Source organism: Chrysochloris asiatica, unplaced genomic scaffold (genome assembly GCF_000296735.1).
Source record: "Chrysochloris asiatica unplaced genomic scaffold, ChrAsi1.0 scaffold00086, whole genome shotgun sequence".
In the NCBI taxonomy this organism is placed as follows: Eukaryota; Metazoa; Chordata; class Mammalia; order Afrosoricida; family Chrysochloridae; genus Chrysochloris; species Chrysochloris asiatica.
This window is the reverse complement of record NW_006408604.1, coordinates 9,248,113-9,255,638: the sequence shown is the minus strand read 5'-3', so window position 1 is coordinate 9,255,638 and position 7,526 is coordinate 9,248,113. Positions and strand designations below refer to the sequence as shown.

Sequence of the window (7,526 nt, the reverse complement as noted above, 5' to 3'; positions counted from 1 at the left end):
TGTCAAGGAACAACGAAATATGTTTTTTCCATTCCTTCATATTAATACAGTTCATTATACTTCGTTAACTAAAAAATGTTATTTATAAACAAACCAACCACACTTCAGAATCTCTTCTTGAAAATCTTTAGCTCAGTTACTTATCTCTTACCTACTTAGTTGCTTCCATTCCTAAGCCTCATAGAGGGCGCTTCACAGCCTGAAAAAGATTCATTCACGCTGCAATTGAAACGCGCAGCGCCACCACCGGACTTCTTTCTTTTCAACAGTAGGAGGCGGGGCCAATTTCCCTCATTCAAATAAAAAACCATGAATTTGCATGGGGAACAGTCAGTCCGTGAACCTATTGGCTGATAGAATATAGGCGTGGCCAATAGTACAAGCACCGAGCCCCGCCTACAATACTTTGCATAACGGCCCCGACGCGTGTAAGGGAGAAGCGGGTTTGTTTTTAAATCTGCGGAGGCGGCGGCGGCGGCGGCAGCGGCGGCGGCGCGGCGACTGAGGCGCGCGGGACTGAGGCGGCAACGTTTGGGACCGCGGCGCGGAACGACTCATTAGGAAGGAACTTGATTCCCCTCCCCTCATCTCCCGCCCCAAAAGGTATATATGCATCCCGGAGGCTATTAAAACAACATTTTCTTAAATTACTGTTGTATTTTTGAAGAGTGAAGCCCGCATTATGGCGGCTATTGGAGTTGTGTTTGCGCTTGCGCTGTTGCGGAACTGCGGGCGGGCGCTGCATGGGAGCACGTGATCTTGCTGGCTCGGGCTCTAGCTGCAGTTGTGCAGCTGACGGGGCGGTGGCTGCGCAAGCGCAATATTCATTTTCAAGATCTAATGTTCTTGTTGGACGCCATTTGGGTTCTAGATTTATTTTTCATCATTCTTGAGGGCTTTCAGTTTGTTATTTTCAAATTCTCACATTTTTTCAAGGAAAACGTTTGTCTTATATTGTAGACCTTTCTGACCACCTACTTGTCTTTCATATTTATCTGATTCTCTGTGAAACTGAACTTAATTTTCTGTGAAAACAATTTTTGGTTCTTGATTACAATTTCAGTTTTAAGGTATTACTGAATTCAAGTTTATGTTTAGGAAGATCACTTTCTTGCACCTAATTGAGTTCTCACGGGAAGTGCATTTATTCAAACTGCATATTTTCAAATGCATTTTTAGCCATATTTTGTCAGTTCTTGTGATGTTTGCCAAAGCAGACAGTTTTAGTTTTGAAAATACAGAGTTGTGTGGGTGTGTTTGCATGTGGATGGAGGCAGTGGAGGAACATACAAAATAAACTACAAACTTCAGTCTTCTTAGTTTAAAAAAAAAAATCTTTGATTCTGAATCAAAGTATGTTTCAGAGCATACTTGCATTTTATATCTTTTCAATCCTTTGAGCACTTATCCATTACTGATTCTGTTAATAATTATTAACCTGATTTTAAAATAACATTGTCTTAACATTTTGTGGTGATGCGTAATATGTAATTGGTATATTGTTCTGAAAAAAGGTTGTCTACGAAGAATTCCTAGCATCACAGATCTTTGTGAGGAATCAAGTGGACCATCAATAGAAATAATTTCTTAAGAACACTTAATTGTGTATAAAATATCATTGTGTGTGATTTTTTTAAATTGTAAATGTGCTCTTGACATTAGTCTCATAAGAGGTGATTATAATTGTAAATATATTGATGATTTAGTTTTAAAAGGAAATGTCACTATATTTAAATGTTACATAACTCATTTGACAGGAGTTATATAAAATTTGATGTGATTCTCCCATTGTGCAAATTCTGTGTTTGGTAAGCTAAAAAGTTAAATGGTTTTCACAAACTTTATCTTTGGTTTGTATGGACAGCAGTTCGTTTCTTGGTTGGTTATATAACTCCAAAGCTTAAATTAGTCTACTGTCAAATGGAGAAGTGGCTGTGCTTTGTAATTTTGGTTAGGCGAGGCTCATTTTTATTGCTTGAAACAACTATTTTCAGTACAGATAAACTAGATGTAATGGAAAGGAATACTTTTGATTGGTGGATTTTTTTAATGATGTCACACATGAAGTAGAATGGAACGATTAGATTGTTTTTATTCATTAGAATCTTAAATTGTCTTTGATGTTATTCTTGGAACTCTGACATTTTCGACACAGAAATATATTTAGAGGGCAATTATGTAATCTGCTCCTTACATGCTTCTGAGTGGGTACCCAGCACCCTCCTTCTTGTCATGCAGTAACTAAAGGTATTTGAATATTTAAAGTTGAAACTAGGTTGTATTTTTTGTATTAGTGTGTATGCACATATGTATTTAGGTTTTTTTTTTTAAAAAAACAAAACGCTTTGATCTCAAATACCTCACTCTTCCAAAAAAAGGAATAGATTGAAGCTTTCCTTTAAGTTTGAATATGCAAATATTGGTTATTAATGTTGAAGGTCATAAGAGATACTTGAAACACTGAAAAACATAGTAATTAAATATTTGTTCATAGAACAATTTTGCTGTCATTTTTTAAAAGACATAGTTGTATAAATTTAAAACTAAGATAAATGAATTATCCTAACATCTTGCTCATTAGTGTTGTTAGTAACAATTATATTTTGAAATTTTAGTTAGGTAGTTACGATGCTACAAAATGTTGACCTGTAAGAAGCATATGTAAATATTAACAGATTTTTCAGGAATGAATACTGAATGACAGGTAATTTTAAAACTTTCTAGTGTAATAAATTTTAATCATCATAAAATTTAGTTTGAGCAAGCCATAAAGCATTAAAGTTTCTTTTGTCTTTCTTGTTGTTAAGTAACTTTAAATTAGTTTTCCAACTCATAGCTTTCTGTATAGGTTTTTCAAGGCTTTTAAATTTTATGGGAGCAGAAAACCTCATCTTTTTCTTGCGATGCAACTGGTGGTCTCAAAGCGCAGTTTTTGTGGTTTTCAGTCAAGAGCTTATTCTCTGGAGCCACCGGGCTCATATGATAAATGTTATATTAAAAGTATAAGTATATTTTTGCTTATTCATTATGTTGTTGTTAGTGCCATTGAGTTGGTTCCAACTCATAGCAACCCTGTATCAGGCTTCCAAGGAGAGCCTGGTGGGTTTGAACCATAGACCTTGCAGTTATCAGTTTAGTACTTATCCTACAGCACCACACCAGGACTCCTATTCATTATAGTGCATTTGAAAGTGTTGAAAATAGCAAAATTCAGAAATAAACACTCTAAATGCTTATGATTTTTGTGACCTCACTTTTGGTTGATCAGCTTATCAATATTTATTTATCTAATAGTCAATTACAGGAGATCTGGTAGCATCGTGGTTACAAATCAGGCTGCAAACCTTAAGTTCAGCAGTTCGAAATTACCAGCCGCTCCATGGGAGAAAGATGAAGCTTTCTGCTCCCGTAAAGATTTACAGCCTTGGAAACCCTGTCAGGGTCACTATGGGTTGGAACTGACTTGACGGCACTTAACAACAACAACGATGATCAATTATCAGAGCTATGGAAGGGTGGTGGGCTGTGAGTTGGGCTGCTAACCTTAAGGTCACCTGTTCGAATCTACCAGCTGTTCCATGGGAGAAAAATGAGGCTTTCTAGAAGCTCCTGTAAAGATTTACAGCCTTGGAAACCCTGTAGAGGGTCGCAGTGACACAACTACCGCCACTTATCGGTTATTTTCTCATTGATATCACAGTGTTATTCCTGATGTTGATATTGGCAATATTTTCTCATGTGATTATTTTTAATTGCTTTGATTGGTTACATAATATTGTGGACATTTCCCAAATTATGAGATATTCTTCAAACACATTTTTGAAACAGCTGCATGATATTGTCATATCTAATAAGAAGGAGCCCTGGTGATGCAGTAGGATAAGCATGGGACTGATATCCACACGCTCAGCGGTTCAAACCCACTGACATCTCCTCAGGTGAAAGGTGAGGCTGTCTGCTCCCATATGGATCTCTGTGAGTTAGTGTAAGTCCGGTGCTTACTCTTTAGAACCACATCAACTTGGGTGGTGGTGGTGGTGGTTATGTGCCGTGGAGTCGGAACCGACTCATAGCTACCCTGTACAGGGTTTCCGAGGCTGTAAATCTTTATTGGGAAGCAGAAAACCTCATCTCTCTCCCACAGAACAGCTGGTAGCTTCGAACTGCTGACCTTCCGGTTTGCAGCCTGGTTTGTAACCACTATGCTACCAGAGATCCTTACCAACTTGGGTAGGCCTTTCTTAATTTTGTTGGATATTTTGTTTGCTTTGCCCATTTCTCTATTATAAGTGAATATCTTTGTATAAGAGTTATGAATTGCATCTCAGAATACTTCTTTGAAAATACTGCTTCAAAGGACTTTTAATTTACCAAATTGATCCAGTTTAGTTTTATTAAAATGCAGATCCTGTGGCACTGTAGGATAATGCACTAGACCAAAAGGTCAATTTGAACCACAGGTGTGTGATTCAAACTCACCAGCTGTGCCTCAGAAAACTCTATATAGGATCGCTGTGAATTGGAACTGACTGGATGGCTTGCTTAACAAGCAAACTAACAAAGTACCACCATAAATTTGGTGGACGCAAAATACTAGCTCATTAATTTATCTTTGGTAAAGATTTACACCCTCGGAAATCCTGTACAGGGTCGCTATGGGTCCGAACCGACTCGACGGCACTTAACAACAACAACAACAACTAGTAAACTTAAATTTTTAAGTGCCGTAGTTAAGTGCCTAAATTTGTGGTTTGAGATTTTCTTTTCTTTTGCCTATTTTTTTATGCTGTATGTTTTTTTCTTATGTGTGTGTTGTTATTAAAGTGCCATCGACTTGATTCTATCTCATTTGGATAAATTTTTAAAAAAAACCATTTGCATTGAGGTTTTGTTTGTAAGTTGTTATGTGCCCTGGAGTTGGTTCTGATGCAGCGACCTTGTACAGGGTTTCTGAGGCTGTAAATCTTTATGGGAGCAGAAAGCTTCCTCTTTCTCCCATGGAACAGCTGGTAGTTTCGAACTGCTGTCCCTGAGATTAGCAGCCTGATTTGTAACCACTACACGACCAGAGGTCCTTTTGTTTATAAGTTAATACATTAAGCTTAAATTTGGTGTGAAATTATATCTTTTATACTGTTTGTTTCGCTTACTGATGAACATGATACACTTTTTATAGGTCCCGCAATTGGTACAGTTTTTATATACTCTGGGAAAATTTGAGATACCTGTGACTTTTTACTTAAGATGTCATTTTACCGATTACCTGATACTTACATAATGCTGGGACTCCTGGTGTGGTGCTAAGGGATCAGTCCTGGATTTCACATGGCAAGTTTGGCAGTTCAAACCCACTGCTCCTCTGAAACCCAGTACAGAGTTGCTGTGATTTGCAACTGACTTGAAGGGGCTTTAACAAACAATGCCAGGAAGCATGGTGGATGAGTACTGAACTGTGCTCCATGGGAAAAAGATGAGGCTTTTTGCATCCTCAAAGGAGTCACAGCTTCAGAAACCCTACACAGGCTCGCTATGCATTGTCACTGACTCAGCGGCACTGAACAAGATCAACATACAATGCTAATAGAGTTTAATTGGGAGAGAATATGGGACTACATTTCTATTTTTAATCTGCTTTAGGACTTGATAATATGAAGGTAATTCAAATGTGTTATTAGAAGTGGGCAAAATAGGTTTGCAAAATATGTGTTCCTGGGGCACTGTACGATAAGCACTCGGCCTCAAGGTCAGTTTGATCTGCAAGGTTGTTTTGCTATGAGTTGGAACTGACTCTACGGCACTTAACAACACAACAATATTTGAAAGTAATGTCTTTTTTCAGTATAGATTTTTTTTAAATGAAATAATTTGGAAAAATAATTCCTTTTTATGCAAGGAGGGAGCCTAAATCTTATATAAATATAATATATTATATGTTCTCTCCTAGGGATGTATTCCTAATTATTAGTGTAATCTTTTTGTTGTTGTTAAGTGCTGTCGATTTGGTTCTGAGTCATAGCAATCCTGTATAGGGTTTCTGAGGAACAACTGGTGGGTTTGAGCCACTGACCTTGTGGTTAGCAAGCAGTGCAGTGCTTATCCTGACTGCCGTTGAGTCGATTTGCCCTGTAGCAACCCTGTATAGGGTTTCCAACCTTGTGGTTCAAATTGACCTTGCAATCCAGCGCATTAACCTGCAGTGAGTGTGCATTAAATCTATTCTTTGTGTCGATTGTAGTGAAAAATGTTTTGATTAATACCAATGTATTTCAGTTGTAAAAATCTGTAGTGTTGTAACATTATTTAAGCATTATGTTGTAGTCCTGGTGTAGCTGTATAGGATAAGCATTGGACTGCAAGGTCGGTTTGAGCCTAAGGTTGATGGTTCAAACTAATCAGCTGCTCCTGGGAAACCATGTAGAATCTCTATCAGTCGGAATTAACTTGATGGCACTTAGTAACAGCAACAAGCATTATGCTACAAAAAATATGAGTAAGAAGCTCTGGGCAGTTACAACCTTCGTTAATTTTCGGGAGTACTTAGAAACTACCTGTTCATTAGTGGAGTTTTTTTTTTTTCTTAAATTCTTGCCTATTTGAATTTGTTATGTTTCTTAAAAAGTTTAAGACTATTATTTGCAAAAAATTTTTCATGTAGTCTTGCAGTGCTATAGAGTAAAATAGGTTTCTGCTGGCATTTTTCCTTTGTTCAAAGCAAAAGTGTATGCCACACACTTTTAAACTTTATTTATAAATATTTCAAATTATATGATGGAAATAATTTAATATTGGAGACAGAATATGAGTACTGGGGAGCATTTTCTTTCTTTCTTTTGAGTCCTGAAAAATGAGGAGCAGGACACTAGTGCATATTTATATAGAGTGAATGTTTTCAGTTTTGAATTTTGATCATTTGGAATTTTGAGACTTTCAGAGAATGACTCAAGCATCTATTTGGTCACCTTCCAAACTATGTGGGAAGAATATGTCTTTATAATTGCATCTAGGTGAAGGTGAAAGTCTTGGAAATGAAAATCAGCTGCTAACTTTGCCATCAGAAATATTTGCTTTTCTCTGTAATTTTTTTTATTGCTCAGAATATGATGTGTGTTATTTTATATTTAATATTTGGGAATAGCTAAATGTCTTCCCTTTAGTTTGGGAGAGGGCACCCATTATTTAGTGGATGTGAGGTAGTATGTACTAATGTTTTACTGTATACTGCCTTCTCACTTTCTTTGTTTTTGTAGTCCTGAGCTACTTTTGAGAATCATCGTCTTGCTTGGGTACCTTGGAATTGTGTCCCATCACTCAGTTGCACTTTTGCATTTTAATAAGAATTTTTAAACTCTGCTGCTCTAGCAATATGTCAAAGCAATTAAATGATCCCTCCTTGGATCAGTGATTATCAAAAATAGTGCCTTCCATTTTGTAGAAAGGTAAATCTAGAATATAAGAAGGAATCTTCTGATTTTATGGACCAGGAGAAAAATAGACTTTTTTGTTTTTTAAAAAATGATGCTCATTTA

The 7,526-nt window shown here is 36.9% G+C and overlaps 1 pseudogene; it reads right to left on the bottom strand.

The window, feature by feature from the left end:
- Positions 1–210: 210 nt before the first annotated feature.
- LOC102822972 overlaps positions 211–7,526 on the bottom strand; it is a 76,244-nt pseudogene continuing 68,928 nt past the window's right edge.